The 18,247-nt window shown below is 44.4% G+C and overlaps 1 protein-coding gene across 2 annotated transcripts in view; it reads left to right on the top strand.

Moving 5' to 3' along the window:
- LOC136426602 (uncharacterized) overlaps window positions 1-18,247 on the top strand; it is a 49,486-nt gene that overhangs the window by 474 nt on the left and 30,765 nt on the right. Inside the window, exon 1 of one of the 2 annotated variants that reach the window (XM_066415280.1) lies at window positions 16,663-16,903. The exons of the other annotated variant lie outside the window; for it this stretch is intronic. The gene's annotated coding sequence lies outside the window, so the exon portion shown is untranslated. Of the gene's footprint in view, window positions 1-16,662; window positions 16,904-18,247 lie in introns of those variants that run through there. 2 annotated transcript variants of the gene reach the window in all.

Raw genomic sequence — 18,247 nt, forward strand, 5'->3', positions numbered from 1 at the left:
GTTGGCTGCATGAAATAAGTATTATAACATAGAATATCAGGATTTTGATACTAATGTTGGTAGCGACACCATAGGCATAGGCGGTTATTTGGAGTGTGTGTGAGCTCTGAAAGGTCTATGTTTTGTTGCTTCTCTTGCCCTTACTGTACATATAACCTTATGTGACAGCGGTGCATTTTAGAGGCAGTTAGTCAAAGACAATGACAACCACATCCTTAGGTGCTCGTGTAGTGTTAAGCGTCTTGTGATTCAAACGGTCCGACTTGTTTACGCATGCGGTCTGTTCTTATCTGTGAGGAATCTGGGCATAAGGAACGTCTTGGATATTTGAAGTATCTTGGCTGCATGCGTGGTGTCAAGCTTTCTTGAACCGACGTCTTGGACAAGTGGAGTGACCTTCTTCAAGGTCCATTTTGTGTCTCAGACGAAATTTGTTCTCTCGTTGGTTCAATAGAAAGGTGGGTGAAAGTATTACAGCGTTTTCTGTATTCGAAATCTCTGCATTGAGGTGGAATATGGATGGCATGGCCAGTATAGAACTCATCATGCAACGTTGTGTCACACAGTTTCTATTCTATACCGGAGCCGGCAAGTACAAACTGCCATTAGAAACTGATAGCTTGTTTTTTTGGTGTTAAACTATTACTATGGTTTATGTAGTCGAAATCTCATTGAGGTTTTAATATGGGTGACATGGGCACTAGATTTAACATGCAACGTTGTGTCACTCTTTTTCAATTCTATACCGGAGCCGGCAAATACAAACTGTCATTAGAAACTGATAGCTTTTTTTCCCAATACACAATGACCGTCGACGCGTCTGCTCTTTAACGTGGGCAAGGTATGACGTATTGTACTCTCCAAGCAGATGTGGGGGCGAACGATCGTACTGTTCTCTGATCTCTGGGCTCCGGTTTCTCTGACAGTGTGGTAAGTGACTGTCAGAGTAGCCAAGCCTTTTGACGGCGGAATGCGAGTATTTTTATGTTTTTCGTTTACTTGCCTAGGCCTTCCTCCCCCAAAAAAACTGTTGGAGGAAGTTCCGAAAAGAACTCCATTTCTTTTCTACTCTCAGATAATACAACAGAAAATAAAAAGAAATAGGATAGTCGCGACACAACTGTACTACCTTCTGGGTAATTATGGTTCTTCAGTGTACACAACCAGTACCGATTGCTTGCCAACGTGTCTGTAATCCGTTTTGTCCACTTCGGACTTCTTTCAGATTTACATTTCTTTCCCTTTTACAAGCCTATCATATCCCCATCGACAAATACCATTATCTGACCAAAAAAACACGATTCTTGACGTTTCTACGCGACCATCCGTCCTACGAACTCCTTATTTAGACAAGGCGCGCTAATTGATTCTAACCTTGACCTCGGGGACTGTGGTTCTTTGTTCAGAAGTGACTCTTCAAACCACTCCATACTGGGTACGTGTCTGCGCATGAAAGAGCCCCTTCTGACTGAGTAGCCCGGTAGGGTAAAGAGCAAAGAGTGTGGCTCTGTACAAAAACAGTTTGACTTGATTAAGGACAAGACGGACAGGTTTTTAGAAGGACGGCGGTTGCTGGATAATCGCCCACCGGCAGTTGTTTGTATCTGCCAGTCAAAGTCCCTAATCCTCTGCTCGCTTTGTGTGAAACAATGCGCTGTTACAGTTAGGTTCGGTCCTAAATGACTTATTAGCCTGGGTTGCATATAGTTAGTTCACAGGGGCTCTTATGTCGACTTCTAACGACTGTACGTTGTCTGAATTATGAAGAGCAGGCTTTAGTCGTAGTTGCATCACAGTCCTTAAGGGTAGTAAGGAAATCATTCATTGTACGAGATCTTGCGACCCAAACATAGTTTGTGTTGTGTTAACTCTGTCCTCCTCTTTGCCATCAGTCTAGACACCATTTGATTTCAATTTATTTAGTTCTATCTGAAAAAAAAACTTAAATTCTAGTGAGTTTTTGTTTTACTGCATTGAGTGTCTCAGAAACTGAACGAAGTAGTGTCGCGAAAAGTCTTGTCTCACAGATTGATGAAATACTTAAGAATCGTAAGGAAATCATTGGAAGGGTTCTTGCGTCACAAACAGGCTGAGGTTGTGTTAAGACTGTCTTCCTCTTTGACATCAGTCACGACACCATTTGATTCCAATTTTCCTCCACAAGAACATGTCCTCCTCAAAACCTGCATCCACTTTTCCCCCGAGTTCCCAGTCCGGTGGTCGGTAGTAAAACACAGATTGATGATGACGTCTTGAATACTTGTGCACAAATCATCTACGTCATCAATCCCGGTTCCACTCTGAAGTCGGAAAATGGACGATCGACTTTGGCTTCAGATCGCCAAGAGAAATGTCAGGGGGGATTTTAATGGACCCCCGAGGAATGCGAAATGAAGATGAATAGGCTGGTTTATTTGTTGATGATTGGATGTGGGACGGGAAAACGGATGAAGAATTAAGGGAGGAATCAATCTAGGATTAGACGGAGGGAAAAGAGCGAGAGATGGGGAGAGAGAGGGGGAGGAGGTAAAGAGAGACTGGAGGGAGAGGGAGGGAGAGAGAGGGGGACAGAGAGGGAGAGAGATGTAGAGAGAGGGAGAGAAGGGGAGAGAGAGAGGGAGAGAGAGGCCTAGGATGAGAGGGGGAAAGAGAGGGGGAGAGAGGGGGAGAGGGAACGAAAAAGAGAGGGGGCGAGGGAGAGAAATCAAAGAGAATTCGTCAAGTACCAAGAAAAAGTTGCGGAAAAAATCATGATAAATCAAACGGACTGAGATGACAGAAACATGGAGATAGGAGTAAAGAAACATGGCCATGATTTACTTGTAAGGGAGATTGAAGGCCTATGAGAACCACGTGTGATTATGGTATCTCAGTTGGACCCACAGAACGTCCCGCGTTGTACCAATAAATACCGGGGTGCCGTGATAAGCCAGAGGAAAGTTTCCACTGATGAGAACCTTAGAAAAATAAGCAGAAAGAACTACGGTATCGGTAGAATTGCAGCCATAGAGTTGAGTGGAACATATGCTTATACTTTTTTTCTGACAAACGCGTTCGATGGAGACATTGAAGTTACTCTCTGATGTAGTCAGGTTCATGTAGGTATTTCGCCTTGGGAAAAATGTTCGTTTTTTGGATGCTTTTGGGTCGACTACTGGCAAGGAAATGCAATTTTCGATTTGACGTCTAGTGATAAAAACGCCAGCATGTTCTTCTCGTTTCTGCTGCACCAGAAAAGTGTTCACTTCGGTAGAAATTTAAAAAGAAAAAAGAATCCCTACCTACAGACCCAATTTTTTCAGGACACAACATTGATTTTCCTAGTCCCAAGAACAGGGATGGAGTATGTTGGTAGTTTCGATTGACGTAATCTTCTTCCCGAAGCCTTCAGGCCCTCAGGCTTTACGTCTTTCTACATAGTCATTCCCACCATGTCCATAGTGCAATTCGGTTCAATGAGCGCTATCCACCAAAGTTTACATCGGTCTTCGTGATCACCACAGTTAGCGTCAGTTGGTCCCAGGAATGCCTGGCCACTTACAGACCATTTCTGAAGTCACGGAACAAAACTACACAGCTGAGGTGAGGTAACGTGGTGTCACCTGGGGTCAAGGCCGTCAAGTGCTGTATTAGCAACCGGCAAAAGTAGGTATCATTCTGAGAATTGAGGTTGTTGTAGGCACCTCCTCGATCACGGGATCCCAATTCTATGTATCTTCCGAAAGTCGGATGCAGCTCTAACCGAAGATGCCTTTCCCGGAACCGGGGTCTCACAGTTACCAAACTATTGGAACAAGGAGCTCAACTCTGACACTGCTACCAATTGAGCAACAGGGACATACAGCCATACATTGACTCTATACTACACACTGACCGCTATGAAACTATAAAGTCTTTTAAACAGTTGCTGACAACGTTTGACTCAACTTCTTCCCGGGCAACCACTGCGTCTCCTATTGAGTCATATTCGCAGTTGCTGAATTAGTGAGCATCACGAAACGCTGTTTTAAGCATATTCATGTAACCCGTAATCTTCAGATGGCCTTCGGGTCTTGTAGCGTGGTAACTATTGGGTAAAAAAAATGAGATTTTGGAATAGCGAGGAGACAAAAATAGGGCTCGACAATATTTGTACTGCATTAGCAACCGAAGTACAGCCAGTAGATATCATTCTGAGAAATGGAGTTGTTATAGGCACCTCCTCGATCACGGGACCCCATTTTACGTCTCTTCCGAAAGTCGGATACAGCTCTAACCAGATGCCCTTCCCGGAACCGGTGTCTCCCAGTTAACAACTAATTAGAACAAGGAGCTCAACTGTGATGCTGCAACCAATTGAGCTACAGGGACATATGGGAATACATTGACTCTATATTGCACATTGATTGCTGTGACACTATAGTCTTTTTTAAACAGTTGCAGACAATGCTTGCCTCAACTTGCTCCCGGGTAGCTTTTGTAACCCCTGCGTCTTTTATGGGGTCATTTAGTCCTCATTTTCAGTTTCTGACTTAGGGAATTGATGCAGTTCTAGGCCTAATTATGTAATCTTGAGGTGATTTAGTCTTGCTGTGTGCTGACCATTGAGTAAAAACTTTCGCCTGAAATTGCATGAGATTTTGGGATAGAGAGAAGACAGAAATATGGTTGGACAATATTTTGTGCACTAAAATCTCCTTCCAATTTGTGCGTCCTTTCTATATAATGAAACTTGTTGGAAACTTGAGCTTATATGATTGACATGTAACAACCCCTGCATTCTATACATAGGAAAATATATCAAAGAATGTCTAGACGTTAGAAATTCTTTCTATCATTGATATTGTAAACGCTCATGATCCCATACGTACTATACACTCTTGTATCAGATAGATTAGCCTTATAGAACTGTAGTTAACCATTTAATGGCATTCGTTGTACCTTGCACAATTGTTGTGCAATAAAGTTATATTATAATTTCTTTAGTCTTCGCTGCTTAAAAGTGGTGAAATCCTTGGATCTGTGCCAAGTGCTTGGTCTCAAGTTGGCCCCACACCGACATACCGAAACGATCCCTCTCCAAAATAAGATTTAACGAGGCCGGTCTCCTCGCCTTACCCCAAAACAGGTTGTCGCGGTGGGAGAGCGAAACATGGCCCAATGTCAGCCAATTATCTTGATCAATTCAAGGCCAAGTTCGTTTTCTTTTCCCTCTCGCGGTGTCGCGTTGCAGTTTTATCGTTCAGTGGGCTTGTGTGTTCAGAATGACATGTGGTACAACCACACACAGTACGTTTATTATCCTTACTTATAAAGACACTGATAGGACCATAGATGTAGCAGGTGATACCGTAACTCTATATCATGTTGTGAATGGTGGCTCTAATAACGTCAAGTTCAATCATTGTTGTATACTGTTTATAGACTCGCGTTTTTAATTAGAGACCGTAGCAGGTGTGGGGGAGATTGTAGAATGGCCTGCGAACCGCTTTCTCCACTGAATCTACTGAAGTAAGTAGTATCAAAGCAGATGTTTGGTGGAAAGATCGTAACGTTGTTTTCAATAAACATTGAGGAAGTTACGATCTTCGACAAACGAAAAAAAAAACACACAACTCAATTGGTCTGTTTGTCGAAGATCGTACTGTAACTTTCCCCAATGTGCTGTGGAAATATGAAAAAGGTATATTGCATAGCAAACAGCACGGGTTGGAGACTGTTACGGTTTTTCAGATTCTTTCAACATTTGCCTGAATGTTAGTGAACTTGAAAGTACCAGTGAGAAAATGCAACGTCGGGGTACGTGCAATCTGGTACAAATCGCAAGGGGTCCTCTCTGAACCACTCTCTGGGCGAAACAGCTTTGAAAGCATGAAATACAATTTATAAAAACTTTTGAGGTAATGAATATTGTTACCTTGCTACTAGTGTGTTTTTTCGCTAAAGCACACTCCAGTTTTAGTCTTATTTCGTCACGAACATTCAGCAGAGAACATAAGTCGTGTTTATTCTACATATACGTCAGAAACATGCTCTTATGGTCGAAGTAAAAACAGCACAATCAACTTGATTAAACAACAACGAATAAGTACATGTAGAAGAAAGAAACGGAAGTCCATTTTTAACGTCCAGTGCGTCAGTAAAGACCTAGTTTTTTCTACCAGGGTGGTCTATGATTGTGAAATGGGATCTCAGTTTTTCACCCAGTGCCTTAGTCACGCTCGGCCGGTGTCAAGCCAAATTTCTGAGAGGAGTGCTCTAAGTGCAAAGCATTCGTGGGACGTGGTAATTTTCAAGTATAACTCTAACTCAAAACCCCTTCCCTAATCCTAATCATGATCCTAGCCCTAATCTTAGCCCTAATCCTACCTAAATCTTGCCTTGCCCCCATCACCTCCACACAGGTGCTTCTCTCACCTACACTGGACACCCACCCCCCTCCCAAAGTGTCGTGCTCAGGCGCAGTAGCTGACCTCTCACGTATTTGGCAGCTCAAGAATTTGGCTCTACACCTGAGCTAGCCCAGCCTGTTAGCGCTATCGCCGCCCGGCCGTGACCCTGTTCAGAACGTTTAGAGCCTGTTATCGCGAACTTGACCTCTACTTTTCATCAGGATAGTAACTAGATCCTTCAGCGTGATGACGTGAGACATTTTGTAACGGTGGAGTAGCAAGAAAAGTTAACTTTTTCTGCTAATGTTAGAGGTGCTATGGTCAAGCGTTTAGTGGGTTGTTACTACGTGGTGGTCCTTTTGTTGAAAGTATCGGATATTAAAGTAATTGGGAACTTATTAAGAACGCCTTATGGTTCGTCTCAAGACAAGGTCAGATCAGGCGAACCTCTTAACAGTCTTTAGTGCTGAGATGTGTGTTTTGTGACATAAAAGCTGGAATCAGTACGCACGTGGGATCGACCCTGCAAGAATCAGAATGATAGAAGAAGCTATATAAGGAAAATAGCTTAGTTTGCGTCTTATCTTGTCCACGCATGATCTGAAGCCATAGCGGTTTTATAAGTCATTTTCAAACGATAAGCGGCCACCATCCGGACCTCTATCTTAAACCAACAATATTTCATTGCTTCTTTGAGGCATACATTACGATATTCTAAAGCTACTATACCAATAGTATAGTTGTTCCGAAATCGCTACAAGATGTAACAGTATGATTTAAAAGACAACAAACACACAAAATGTAAGCATACGTTCTTTATCTATGACATTCTTCAAGCGATCTGTCAGACTTTTGGTCGCTCATACGGTCTCAACACAGTCGCAGCCTCTAGTATAGTGCAAAAAGATGGTAAGGACTGTAACTACTGCCTAGATGTTCAAGACTATGTCTTTCTGCCCGGCAGTCATCAATATGTCATTCGTCGTGTTAAATCCGCCGCATACCAACATGGTTAAGGAGGAAACGGAATGATTGACAGCTACTGGCTCAAACAACTGATGAGGAAACGGAGTGATTGACAGCTACAGGCTGAAACAGCTGCACGTTCATGGCGCATCTCCTGTCCTGGTGGGGAGGTCATCTGAGGACACAAACAGAGGCAATCTTTAGATCTAGTACTGATAACTCAAAGTTACACGGTCAACGTTGCTGAATTCCCTCTCTGGTAGTCCTGAAATAACCCAGTCCCGACGAATGTTGTAGGAACATTGCCCCCACCCCACGGGTGGTAAAACTTGCGGAATGCTGAGGTAGGGGACTAGCATGGAGTCCACAGTCTTGTTAGCTTTGGTCCGCTCCCAACTGTCACTACTCCGCCAACTATACGATTGGGTGCCGTTAGCCTATATCAGGCTCCACAGGTCGCTGGAAAAATAGTAAAAGAAGTTGTCAAATAGACAGATAATATACCAGAGGAGTTAGCTGGAAGCGAGTACGGTTAGGTCGAAAACTGTATTCCCAGGCCGGTATGTTATCTGTCTATTTGGTCAATTTCTTCTGTTTCATTTTTGTCGAGTCTGGTAGAGGCTAGGGTCTGCTAGCATTCAAAGATTTGACATTTGCCTATTCGTCTAAAATCCATGCTGGAGTAGCAACTGTTGTCAGCAAGCGGACCAAACTTACCAAGACTGGACTCAGGCTAGTAGTAGGATCTTAGGCCCGGTTTACACACGGGTTTCCAAGTACACTCAGAGTACTCGGAGCCCACTCCGAATGTGCTCGGAATTCACTCGGAGCACTCCGAGTGTGCATGGAAATGCATGTGCAAACCCAACCTTATAATGAAGAACTTCATTCCACGACAATTGTACATGGTACAAAGTATGGCAAGAATTCGTAAACATAATACAAAGTAGAAATATAGAATAAAACTTAACATCCTAATCCATGATACAATACAATAAGGGCTAGCATACATTTTGATATAGCATCCTAATTTCTAATACAATACAATAAGGGCTAGAATACATTTTGATATAGCGTAACAGTTATGATCGAGTTGGTATAATCATTAGTTTTGGTATTTTTCCTAATATGAAAGCAGTCCTCAAGATATTTACCTATTTTCGTATTGGGGGGATTGTTGCATTTAAATATATACTCAAAACGATCGGTAGTATCGATGCTCTTAAAATTTGTACTTGTTTTGAGAAATGTGAATAATTTATTACGTAAAACATCATATCTAGAACAAGCGGAATGTTGAGGAGAGGCTGTAAAAGGGCCTGAGAGGCTCCAATCCCGGGCCACCTGTTGCCCCCAGGCGGGGTTTAACTTTGATCACCGACCTGTGAACAGGTTAGACCCTTCTAACCTGCAGGGCGGGGGAAGAGGTCCTCAGTCTAGTTCAAGGTCAAATCTAAGCCTGACATAAGTAGGGGCTTATCCGCAAGTCAGAGGTAAACATTACTCACAAAGATAAACTTCGTGGTAGCAGAGTTGATATATCTAATTGAATTAGTTGTCTGCCAATACATGGGCCTATTACAGCATTTTTGCGCATTGAGATTTTGGGACAGGCTTTTCTTGGTAAATCGTACTTGGGTCGCATGAAGATGAATTGGTGCAAAAAGTCTAGGAACAACCGATTTCTGTACGCTACGCCAAGATCAGGAAATGTCGTTGAAAAAAGATAGTACATTTTTTATGTATGCAAAATTACTCCTATGTATACAGTAGATGAACCTACATGTAACACGCCAAAAATAATTACTCAAGCAACTGGATAAGATTTTGAAACAGTCAGACGTTTCAGTATCCACTGTCTTTCGTCAGTGACTAACATGTAACACACTTATCGAAAAGAGTAGGGGTGACCCGGTGTGCTTGGCTGAAAACGCGAGCCGGAGCGAAGCCGCATTGCGCTACTAGCTTACGTAAAAGCGTCATGCTTTGTCCAGGGTCGACCAGAAAGAAGAAATACAGTAGATTCAGAAGTCGTCTACTAGTATCATGTCCATTGGACGGTGAATAAAGCGATGCGCGTAGAACACGTTATCTAAAAGAACATAATTCACACTGGAAAAATGTCTGCACGTACGACAATGGCGTACTCGTCGTATGGGCCATAAAATACCAAGCTGAAGCTAGCCCTCGATTTGGCCTTCGATTCACAGCCTTCGATCCAGCCCTCGATTGGATTTTGCCGCCGATTCAGCCTTCGATTAGAGGGAATAGACAGAACATAGCAACCAATTCAGTTACCGACTCGAAAAACCTAGAATCTATGCCAGCTCTCTTACAATGAATACAAAAGGCAACACAATGATCAACTAGTACCAAATCACTCAACAAGAAGATATTTACTTGCAAATAATGTCGGAAAGGACATAATATCACGAATTCGGCATAAAATAATAGTGACTACTGACAAGGGACACTAGCCCTCGATTCGGCCGTCGATTGGATTTTGTTCAACGGATTGTAGCGCTTTCTGCTGTTTATCACGGGCCTGATTTAATGAACGAGCCACAGGGGGTCTAATCAAGCACCGGTAAAGCTAGCCCTCGATTCGGGCATCGATTGCCTGGAAAATAAGGCTTGATGGACGGCTTGTAGCGCTTTCTGCCGTTTATCGAAATGTGGCCCGTGAACTTGAAATAGTGATTGGGACACATTGGGATGTAATGTACCTAATGCGAGTATCAAATTCAACGGATTTAATGAACGAGCCGCGGGGGGTCTAACCCTTCAAAAGCAGAAAAGGCTGGCTGAACGGATTGCAGTGCTATTGCTGTTTATCTAAATGTGGCCCGTGAACTTGAAATAGAAATTTGGATACGTTGAGATCTAGAGAACTTAATGCAAGTGTCAAATCTAACGGGCCTGATTTGATGAACAAGCCAAAGGGGGTCTAATCAAGCACCGGTGAAGCTAGCCCTCGATTCGGGCATCGATTGCCTGGGAAAAAAGGCTTGCTGGACGGCTTGTAGCGCTTTCTGCTGTTTATCTAAATGTGGCCCGTGAACTTGAAATAGTAATTAGGATACATTAGGATCTAGAGTACTTTATGCAAGTATCAAATTTTACGGGCCGGGTTTGATGAGCGAACCACTTCCCGCTTTTGAAGGGTTAGACCCCCCGCGGCTCGTTCATTAAATCCGGCCCGTTGAATTTGATACCTGCATTAGGTACACTAGATCGCAATGTGTCCCAATCACTTTTTCAAGTTCACGGGCCACATTTAGATTAACAGCAATAGCGCTGCAATCCGTTCAGCAAGCCCTTTTTTCCAAGGCAATCGATGCCCGAATCGAGGGCTAGCTTCACCGATGCTTGATTAGACCCCTGTGGCTCGTTCATTAAATCAGGCCCGTTAGATTTGACACTTGCATTAAGGTCTCTAGATCTCAACGTATCCTAATTACTATTCTACGTTCACGGGCCACATTTAGATAAACAGCAATAGCGTTGCAACCCGTTCAGCAAGCCTTTTTATGTACCCTTTTCTTTCCGCGTTTGAAGGGTTAGACCCCCCCCCCCGCGGCTCGTTCATGAAATCCGGCCTGTTGAATCTGATACTCGCATTATGTACAGTAGAACCCATTGTGTCCTAATCACTTTTTCACGTTCACGGGCCACATTTAGAAAAACGTCAAATAGCGCTGCAATCTGTTGAACAAAATCCAATCAACGGCCGAACCGAGGGCTAGTGTCCCTTGTTAGTAGTCACTATTATGTTATGCCGAATTCGTGATATTATGTCCTTTCCGAGATTATTTGCAAGTAAATATCTTCTTGTTGAGTGATTTGTATTAGTTGATCATTGTGTTGCCTTTTATATTCGTTCTAAGAGAGCCGGCATAGATTCTAGGTTTTTCGAATCGGTTATTGAATTGGTTGCTATGTTCTGTCTATTCCCTCTAATCGAAGGCTGAATCGGCGGCAAAATCCAATCGAGGGCTGGATCGAAGGCTGTGAATCGAAGGCCGAATCGAGGGCTAGCTTCAGGTTGGTCATAAAATGCCTGCCTAAAGCCCCCCTCTCACTGGACCTGCGGCACTAAATTTGTGTTACCCTTGACTTTATAATGGGAATACCATCCAAAACGTACAAGTATAACCAAAAAGACAACAAAGCACACAAAGCTTAAAAAGATCCGTTTTTTGTCAATGACATTCGCTGAGTGATCGGCCGCAGCGACGCCGCCAGCGTGCCGCGGGTCCAGTGCTTACGACGCTCGGACCGGTTCAAACACAACCAAAAAAGGCGTCGTACGTCGAAGACGTACATATTTGTCGTACACCGTTGTCGTACGTCCAGAAATTTTCCCAGTGTAAATCGGGTCATAACAAGATTGGACTACAGACGAGTAAGATGTTAGAATGTGTGTAAGAAAAGGCGTCGTATGTCGACTGACGTACATTTTCCTCGTACGCCGTTGTCGTACGTCCAGAGATTTTCCCAGTGTAAATCGGGTCATAGAGAACGGAAGTGGAACAGTTGTTTCCAATCAGACACCAGTCACTGTGAACGTTAATGTAATAATGACCTTACCCCAGGGGTAGGAAATGGCCGGATGAACATTTACAAATGACTTCCATATATGGATAGTGTGTTCTACTGTTGGTGACGGTGGCTCTAGGGCAGGTAATGTTAGCTGTGTTCGTTCTATGGCAAACCAAAATGCATATCACAGAAACTTCAGGTTCTTGTACAGATTTCATGCGGACAATTTGTCACATATTTCGTCGACAAAACTGTAGTGCTTGGTAGAAATGATTAGGACACATTTCACCGATCGATATAATCATGCATGATGCTTTGTGGTATACATGTACATGCTTCGTTTGACATATTTGTGCAGTTGCCTGGTCGACATGGAGTTCTTTCTTCTTCTTAAAAATTTACTTTTATCTCTTCTTCAACAGATATAGGTGTTCTTCTTGTTGTTCTTTAATTCATGACAACGTATTATGACGTATTATAAATGTGGTGCCACTACGTGCACGTTTTTATACATAGATATAGATATTACGAAAGACCGACGATTTCGACAGACCACAGACCTACCCCACTCGACCCACCCCACACGTATCCTTCACACATACATGAGCAAGTAGGGCAATCCGCTATAGTGTGGTTGAAGGGGCGGGTGTAAGGCCTGGATGAAAGCCGGGCATCACAAATCGAGGTTACACGGGTCTAGAGGAGACCATCTCGGGTCGGCCGGCGCGCCTCGGAACAAAGCCGAGCTCATCAAACCGAACCCGCGGCTTTTCTGGGGTTGGGACCGGGCGTGACCTTGGGGTAACGGGCGTGACCTTGGGGTAAAACTCTCCCGGTTACAATTCGAAACGGAAGCAGGTTTGACAGACCGACTTCTGACGGCTCTGTGGGTACCAGACACATACCCTGCAGGACGGGGCAGTCAACTTTGAGTGTTTGGCCAAGGAAGCTCGGTGTACTCTTGGACTGTTAGCTGAAGTGTAAATGCAAGGTAAACTAAAGTGTGCTTTATGAATCAAGGATTTCTTCATTAGAAGGTAATGTTTTCATTCTACCATCTTTCTTCTGTTAGTTTTTCTGATGTATCATTGTTACGGAAAGGTGGAGCTTTCGATCTCAATGACAAAGTGCGTTTGTAGCAGCTGCGTCGTTTCGAGAAATGATAGCGCGTTTCATGGTTTACATGTACGTCTTGTTTGATGGCCTAGTGGGTAGAGTGTTCGCCTTGCATACGGTAGGTCGTGATTTCGAACCCCAGCCGGGTCATACCACTTTAAAAATGGCACATACTACTTTCTCTGCTTAGCACTCAGCATTTGGGAAAGAGTATGGAAGTGGACTACCACTGGACTAGCCCCCTGCTGTAGTAATTTCACAAAGTTGTGTGGCCCAAGGGCTACTGAAACGGAGATGGGCGCCGCACTATGCACCATCGGTGCGGGAAGGAACTTTTTTAAACATTACTTTGTATTCTGGTTCTGTCAAGTGAGTCTGCCTCATATATGCATCAGGATCAGTTATTTGCACAAACATAGATCACAATATTTCTCTTCAAAGTTATTGATCATGACGGTCACTGTACTTTACTGTAGACATGAAGCACGTTTCTGTGCCTGGCGTGCTTATGCATCCTTTTCATATATTATGGCTGGCTTAAGGCTTTCTACACAGGTTTCAACACCAAAGAGGAGACGTTAAATGGCTGTCAGCTAAATCAGGAAAGGATAAAACAGCTGACTCCCGCGATAAACAGACCCGGTCACTTTTACCGGAGACAGCTTGGTTGTTAACACGATCACATCTGTAGCTTACATTGTGAAGGTTAACTTGTACTCTGTTTCTATTAGACGCACTTGGTAGAGGCCATAGTGTAGAGGGATACGCTAGGGCTGGCCGTGACTCTCACGGTTGCAACGATACATGTACAGTTGTAGAAATAAATGCATGTGACTGGGTCTTCTTTATACTATAGTAACATGACATATCTGTAGCTTGTATGATGGATGTTTACTTGTCCTGTTTCTATTTGTTAGATGCGTGTGGAGGGATACGCTAGGGCTGGTCTTGACTCTCACGGTTTCGATGATGCATGTACAGTTGTAGATATATGTGGGCTTTCTTTATGCAGTAACACCACTTCATCTGTAGCTTGCATGTTGGAAGTTAACTTGTCCTCTGTATTTGTTAAAGGCCTTAGTGTGGAAGGATACGCAAGGGCTGGTCTCGACTCTCACGGTTGCAATGATACATGTACAGTTGTAGATATATATGGGCCTTCTTTAAACTTCAGTAACACGACACATCTGTAACTTGTCCTCTGTTTCTATTAGGCGGGTTTGTTAGAGGCCGAAGTGTGGAGGGATCCGCTAGGGCTGGTCTTGACTCTCACGGTTGCAATCTTATAACATGATTGTACAGTTGTATAAAGTTTGTGCTGCAGTTTGGGTAGTGTATCCAAAGTCCTGTACGTTTATGGCAGAGTGCTAAAAACCAGGCATTCTTGACGCCTACCACCCCATCATAGCGTGAAAATCGGCACCGGGATTCGAACCCTCGACCTTTTGATCCCGGAACGGGACTGCTTAACCGCGAGACCAACGCAGGCTATTGATCGTGACTTTGTTACGGTTGCCGGATTAACATAAGGAGGACATCTGAAGAGAGACATGCACGATTAGTCAGACCAATATGTACGTACAGTAAGCACAGTACTTAGTGGGCAGATAATCTAAGGGCCGTCTATAGTCACCGACCAGAGAAGTTGGCAGTCCCTGTGGTTAGACCGTGTCCTATCGACGAAATGATTAGATGTTGGGCCCCCTGGCGGCTTTCCATGGTAATACAGCAGAACGTCCGCTTTTGATATCTCATTGATTTTATTTCCATCAAATTCATGGAAATTCTTCATGTCAAGAAGATAACAGAGGGGATTGAGGGCTTGAGTTGACCGAGACCCTTTGCCTATCCTCTTACACTGTATGCTACGGTCGCATTTGCACCGGTGCCCGTAGGGGGATGTAGTCCCGGCCGGGCCCCGAAGACACAAAGTCGGTGTTCTCACGATTAGCTCACGGCGCCTATTTGTTACCTGGTCCCGCGTTGATTTTAACTCCGTGTTAAAGAATTCCAGGGTCCCGGCCGTGTCCAGAAATAGCCGCCCGGTAGCCACAGGGTGACCCACGGGGCCACGTAGGGGTCACGCCCGAAAGTGAAACACCCCGTGAACTACCTGGCAAGGCCCCTATTTCCAATTAGGGCCCCTATGACCTAAGCATTACGTAAAGGACTTCGCCTTGGAAATGTTCCCAAGTCGGTGCGAGTATCTCCAGTCAGACGATAGCGTCGCCTCCTGGCCTTGAGGAAACATCCCTCACGCGTGCGGACAGCGGATCTGAGACCCTCAGAGCCACAAATCCTCCTGTTTATGAGACGCTTATCTCCCGAAACACGTCCTGGTTCCAGGACTGGGAGTAGCCTCCATAGCAGGCTCTACCGGGCCTTGTCTTGGCTTGAAATTAGCCTCCATAGCAGGCTCTGTCGGGCCTTTTTTGGGGGGCTTATAATACACTTTTTGCAGCCAGTACGTAACCATCAGCGGAAAGTGTATTATACCCCCCCCCCCCAAAAAAAGCCCGATAGAGCCTGCTTGGAGGCTAGCTTAAAATACACTTTTTGCAGCCAGCCCGTAACCATTAGCCAGACTGTAACCATTTAGCCCGGTACGGAGGGGCCAGATGGTTACAGGCTGGCTGCACAAACGACCAAGTGCAAAAATAAGTCGTCAGCAAAAGTGTATTATAAGCCCAAAAGGCCCCAGAGAGCCTGCAATGGAGGCTAGACTGTGGGAGGGGAAAAGGCTGGGGAGGGGGAGTGAAAAACTGCGGGGCGTGGCAGAGGGTCAAGGGTGTGATGTCACGACTTGACCCCGCGTCGTTCTATAGCAAAATATTTACTTGATCCAGTCTCTAACCTCCTTGATCCAGTTTAACCGTCTAGATAACCGTAATCTTCCCCAGAAATGGGCTAATTTTTGTCCCAGTATCATTTTCAGTCTTTGCAACAAACACGATGTTTTCCGACGCAGTGCACGTAACGTGGTGCAGGTGCTGTCCTAGTTTCTCTCTGACGCACTAGACTCCCGAAGAAATGATCATTAGTGTGTCAAGATACGTTATCAACAGAAATGGATTGGGATTTAAAATGTGTTTAATTGAATACTGAATGGAAAAACAGAAGTTCTGCTGCAAATATCATCATAATGCATCGAGTGATTCTTGAGTTTTGCTGACTACAAACATCCGGAAACACAGACACACAGACAGGCACACACACACACACACGCACGCACACACGCACACACACACACACACACACACACACACACACACACACACACACACACACACACACACACACACACACACACAAAACTATATCTCCATTTTTCATGGAGACAATAATTCCATGTAGTATCTTCATAAGGTTGCAATCGCTTTGTCAGTTGTGTCTTTGTTTTTCTTAAGGCCTAGGCAATCAACTCGCAAAGAATGCAGTGATAGGTGTACCATGCATCCATGCAGTGTGCATATCTTCCCGAATCTGTGTGTCCTTGTAGTGAGTGGAAGTGTAAAGCAACTTGTCCCAAATATGTTCAATTCCTTACAGTAGTTGCTATAAGGTAGCATTCTCTTTGTCAGCCCCTTGTGTTTGTTTTTGAAGGCCTAGGCAACCACCTCGAGAAGAATGCAGTGATAGGTGTATCGTACACAGTGTGCATATCTTCCCGAATCTGTGTGTCCTTGTAGCGAGTGGAAGTGCAAAGCAACACAAACCTCGACTCAGCACTCCTCATGTCGTTCCAAGGTCCTGTCTTTGTCTTGCTAAGCCTCTGATAGACAGAACACAAGCGCTGTTTACGGTCCACTACGAACTCAAGAACCTCTCGTGCCGTTTCTTACGGGTCATTCTGTTAAGTGTTGGCGGGTGCGAACAACAAGCGTTTTCTGCTAGACTCGACTCCCGAGGTAGGTGTTTCTTGCCCTCGCAAAACTCATTGAGATATACTGACAAACGTACACAAGACCCTCTCGTGCCGTTTCTTTCGGGTCATTCTGCTAAGTGTTGGCAGGTGCGAACAACAAGCGTCTTCTGCTAGACTCGACTTGTTCCCGAGGTAGGTGTTTCTTGCTCTCGCATAACTCATTGGGATATACTGACAAACGTCCACAAGAGCCTCTTGTGCCGTTCCTTACGGGCCGACGGGTCATTCTGCTAAGTGTTGGTGGCTGCGAACAACAAGCGTCTTCTGCTAGGCTTGTGTGAACACTTGTTATCGAGGTAGGTGTTTCTTGCTGTCACAAACCTTCTCGAGATATACTGACAAACGTACACAAGAGCCTCTCGTTCCGTTTCTTACGGACCGACGGACATTCTGCTAAGTGGTGGTGGGTGCGAACAACTGGCGTCTTCTGCAAGGCTTGTGCCGGACACTTGTTCCTGAGGTAGGTGTTTCTTGCTCTCGCAAAACTCGTTAAGGTATTCTTCGCATGTATGTTCTGTGTTGTGCATTGCTGCGTCTCAGTCGAAGTTTAAAATGGGAAATCTTGCACAGAGTTAGAATTACAGAAATTGCACAGGTGAAGGAATAGAAATTTTCGCGGTGGTGGTGGGTCAATCTTAGAAACGTGTATGCCATTCATAAGACTAAGGTTTTGTGGCCTTATGCATGTTGAGCTTTACAACTTCATGTTCACTGTCGTGCTACTTATTCAGGTATTGTACTAAAGGACTAAAGATTGGGGGCGGACAATAAGCGGTGTTTCCGTAGGAGAGTGTTAGTCGACGCGGGCATTGAGAGCGAAGGCTTTCGAACGCTGGCCTCTTAACATCGACCTTGTACGGAATGATGGATTGTACTTCAGATGCGTGCTTGTCAAGACCGCCATAGCTGTGTTTGTCGAGTTTTGTTGGTATCCATTTCTGGGGATTCTCTGGGTAAACTGGGAAGGGCTTTTCGGTTGGGGCTGCACCCGTCTTTCGGAAGAGGCGTATAAATTTACTCCCCCCTATAAATGTACCCTGATACAAAACTGCGAGGAAACTTGCTGTCCTATGTGCCACTAGGAACTACAAGTTGAACAACAACGTATACATACATAACAGACATTTCTTCCTTATCCCAATGACAGTTACCGATATTTTAACCTTTCCAACAAGATAAGACGCTTTCGTGTTCTTTTAGTGCAGAACAGTAACCGGTTAACCTTCTCTACCTTGTATAACAACTAAACCAGGTCAAAAGTAACGCGTCCCAGACATGAAGGCATTCGGTAAAACGATAAGTGCCGGAAGAACGCAGACCTTCACGC

The sequence above is a fragment of the Branchiostoma lanceolatum genome, chromosome 2, assembly GCF_035083965.1.
Source record: "Branchiostoma lanceolatum isolate klBraLanc5 chromosome 2, klBraLanc5.hap2, whole genome shotgun sequence".
Taxonomy (NCBI): Eukaryota; Metazoa; Chordata; class Leptocardii; order Amphioxiformes; family Branchiostomatidae; genus Branchiostoma; species Branchiostoma lanceolatum.